The sequence below is a fragment of the Vipera ursinii genome (assembly GCF_947247035.1).
Source record: "Vipera ursinii genome assembly, chromosome: 2".
In the NCBI taxonomy this organism is placed as follows: Eukaryota; Metazoa; Chordata; class Lepidosauria; order Squamata; family Viperidae; genus Vipera; species Vipera ursinii.
In genome coordinates this window covers 28,419,796-28,423,514 of record NC_139513.1, presented here as the reverse complement: position 1 = coordinate 28,423,514, position 3,719 = coordinate 28,419,796, and the positions used below count along the sequence as shown (strand labels likewise).

At 49.3% G+C, this 3,719-nt stretch overlaps 1 long non-coding RNA gene across 1 annotated transcript; it reads left to right on the top strand.

Moving 5' to 3' along the window:
• Nucleotides 1-300: 300 nt before the first annotated feature.
• On the top strand, nucleotides 301-1,457 carry LOC310635388. Its single transcript, XR_014491396.1, has 3 exons — nucleotides 301-365; nucleotides 454-783; nucleotides 1,256-1,457. It is a non-coding gene; the product is annotated as an uncharacterized lncRNA (long non-coding RNA).
• Nucleotides 1,458-3,719: the final 2,262 nt, after the last annotated feature.

Here is a 3,719-nt window from a genome sequence, read left to right as displayed (position 1 = left end):
GATCCAACGTTTGACAGATACTCTTGAAGGTGTTGCCCGTCAGAAGGCCAGTCTTGCGCTGAATGACAAATGGAGTGATATTGAAAACCTTCCCAAACAGGACAAGCTTATACTTGATACATGGAATGCCCTCCTCAGCACGTACAGAAATATGAAGAAATATGCATTTGGAGTCCTGTCAATCTTCGGATCCACATATGTATGTGAACAGGTCTTCTCCAATATGAACTACATTAAAAACAAATATCCCTCACGCCTCACAGACAACAGCCTGCAATCTTGTTTAAAAATGAAGGTGACGTCTTACAGCCCTGATATGCAGATGCTGTGTGCTGATGTTGAGAAGCAAAAATCACATTAACCAGGTAAAATAAATATTTTAATTGGCTATTATTTTGCAAATATATATTTCAAGTTCTTCAGTGAAAGAGTGCTTTTTTTATTCCTTGCCAGCTGACTGCACACTCCAGTACAGATGGACTGATTTACGGGCAGACGCACAGACAGGCAGACGTACTGGCAGATGGACAGATGGACAGACAAGCGGACGGATGGGCAGATGGACTGGTAGACGGATGGACAAGTGGACGGATGGGCGGATGGACTGGCAGACGGGCACATGGACTGGTAGACGAGCAGACGGATGGACAAGCAGACGGATGGGCAGATGGACTAGCAGATGGATGGACAAGCAGTCGGATGGGTGGATGGACTGGCAGATGGGCACATGGACTGGTGGATGAGCAGACAGACGGACAAGCGGACAGATGGGCAGATGGACTGGTAGATGGATGGACAAGCGGACGGATGGCCAGATGGACTGGTAGACGGACGGACAAACAGACGGATGGACAAGCAGACGGATGGGCGGATGGACTGGCAGATGGGCACATGGACTGGTGGGTGAGCAGATGGACAGAGAAGTGGACGGATGGGCCGATAGACTGGTAGACGGACGGACAAGTGGACGGATGGGTGGATGGACTGGCAGATGGGCACATGGACTGGCAGACGAGCAGGCGGACGGACAAGCGGACGGCTGGGCAGATGGACTGGTAGACGGACGGACAAGCAGACGGATGGCCGGATGGACTGGCAGATGGGTACGTGGACTGGCAGACGAGCAGGCGGACAGACAAGTGGACGGATGGGCAGATGGACTGGTAGATGGACGGACAAGCAGACGGATGGGCGGATGGACTGGCAGATGGGCACATGGACTGGTGGATGAGCAGACGGATGGACAAGCGGACAGATGGGCAGATGGACTGGCGGGCAGAGAGATGGGTGGACGGAAGGACAAAATGACAGAAGCAGACAGCATTTTGGGTTTGCTGCAGGTGGATAAGTTAAGTTTGGATTTTTATTTCATAAATATGAGGATTCAAATAGACATTGAGTATTGTATTTGAAATTAATATTTAACCCAGTGTTTTTTTTTGGAGTTCAAAATGTTTCTGTTGTATGCTGAAATAAAAATTGGCAATTATTTTGCAAATATTTATTTGACATTGTTCAGTGAAATAGTCCTTTTTTATTCATTGTCAGCGGACTGGATGCTACAATACAGACATATGGACTGGTGGATGGGCAGATAGATGGGCAGGCAGATGGACAGGTGGACGGGCAGATGGATGGACAGATGGACGGACGGGCAGATGGACAGATGAGCGGACAGATGGCAGATGGACTGGTGGACAGATGTCAGATGGTGGACGGATGCGTGGATGGACAGACGAGAGGACGGATGGGCAGATGGACTGGCCGACAAGCAGATGGGCGGGTGGGCAGATGGGTGGACGGACAGAATGACAAGCAGACAGCAATTTGGGTTTGCTGCATGGGAAAAAGTTAAGTTTGACTTTTTATTTAATAAATATGAGGAGGACTCAAATGGACATTGAGCATTTTATTTGAAAGTAACCTTCAACCCAGCGTCTTTTTTTTGGAAGTTCAAAGTGTTTTTGATGCATACAGAAATAAAAAAAATTCTTTGTAGCAGTTCATTGATTTCATAAATGCAACACACTATAGTTTTTTTATACATAGCACAAAGGTAAAAAACGATATACGCAGTGTTATTTTCATTTTAGATGTCAAAAGGGTTTTGAGGCTCCCAGTGTTTTGTTTTCGGTGGGAAACGGGGACTCCAAGGTGTTCAAATCTGGGTGGGCTCCCAGCAAACATGCGCCAAAGAAGTGATGGGAGAAGGAAGAGAGGAAGAGAAACACCGGGGGGGGGAGCACCCTGTTTCTTCTTCTTCAGGCAAAAACTCTCTGATCAAGCCGGAATGAAGAGGGGGATGAGGAGGAGGAAGAGCAGCGATTGACAAACTGCCAGCCAAACACTTTGGGGGAGGGGGTGCAGGATGGAGAGGCGGGCAGCTTGCCTTGGAGAGGGAGGGGGGAGCCCTTCTCGTCTGCCTTTCGTTCTCTCTGCTCTATTCCCCTCGCTCCTTTTTTGTAAAAAAAAATCTTTTCTTTCTTTCTTTCTTCGCAATCTTGCCCGCTGTTTCTCCACCTCCTCCATCCTCCTCCCCACCATGCAGAAAAAAAGGAGAAGGCAGGCGGTGGGGCAGGGGTTTCCCTTCCTTGCCCAATTCCAGTGTTTGCAAGAGAGGCAGAAATGATCGCCCTTTTGCAAGCAGAAAATCTTGCAGGTCTCCTCGTGAGGAAGGAAACCCCAGATACGGGCAAGCCAGGAGAAGTGTGTGTGTGTGTGTGTGTGTGTGTGTGTGTGTGTGTGTGAATCCCTGGCTGCAATTCCCGTCCAAAGTGAAAGCAAAAGTAAGCATCGGGCAAAGCGGAACTCCATTTATTTATTTATTTATTTATTTATTTATTTATTTATTTATTTATTTATTTATTTATATTTATATACCGCCCTATTCCCTGAGGACTCAGGGCGGTTTACAGGGAATTAAAAATCCAAAATACAAAAATTAAGAACAAATTAAAAAGTATTAAATTAACCCTGTAGTCAGTTAAAAAGAACCCCAAATTAAAAATTCCTCCTCAGTCTGGGCCCGAGAGCTGAAAGAGCCAGGTCTTCAGGCCCCGGCGGAATGATCGGAGGTCGGGGGCAGTCCTCAGCTCCACCGGCAGCTGGTTCCAGAGGGCAGGCGCTCCCACTGAGAAGGCCCTATCCCTGGGTGTCACCCGCTGGCAATCTCTCACCGGCGGAACCCTGAGCAGACCCTCCCAGTGGGAGCGCACTGGGCGAAGGGCGTTTGATGCCGGCAGCAGGTGTTCCCTCAAATATCCCGGACCCAGGCCATGTAGGGCTTTATAGGTGATAACCAGCACCTTGAATTTCACCCGGAGGGCAACCGGAAGCCAATGCAGCTCGCGGAGTAGAGGTGTTACATGGGAGTATCGGGAAACCCCCATTACAACTCGCGCGGCCGCATTCTGCACCAGTTGAAGCCTCCGAGTGGTCTTCAAGGGCAGCCCCATGTAGAGAGCGTTACAGTAGTCCAAACGGGAGGTCACAAGCGCATGAGTGACTGTGCGTAGGGCGTCTCGGTCCAGATAGGGACGCAACTGGCGCACCAGGCGAACCTGTGCAAAAGCCCCCCTGGTCACGGCTCCTATGTGATCTTCAAAATTGAGCCGTGAATCCAGGAGGACGCCCAAGTTGCGAGCCCTATCAACGGGGGGTAACACCTCACCCCCCATCATTAGAGGTGGAATAACATGGTTAACCCGAGACGCCGATAT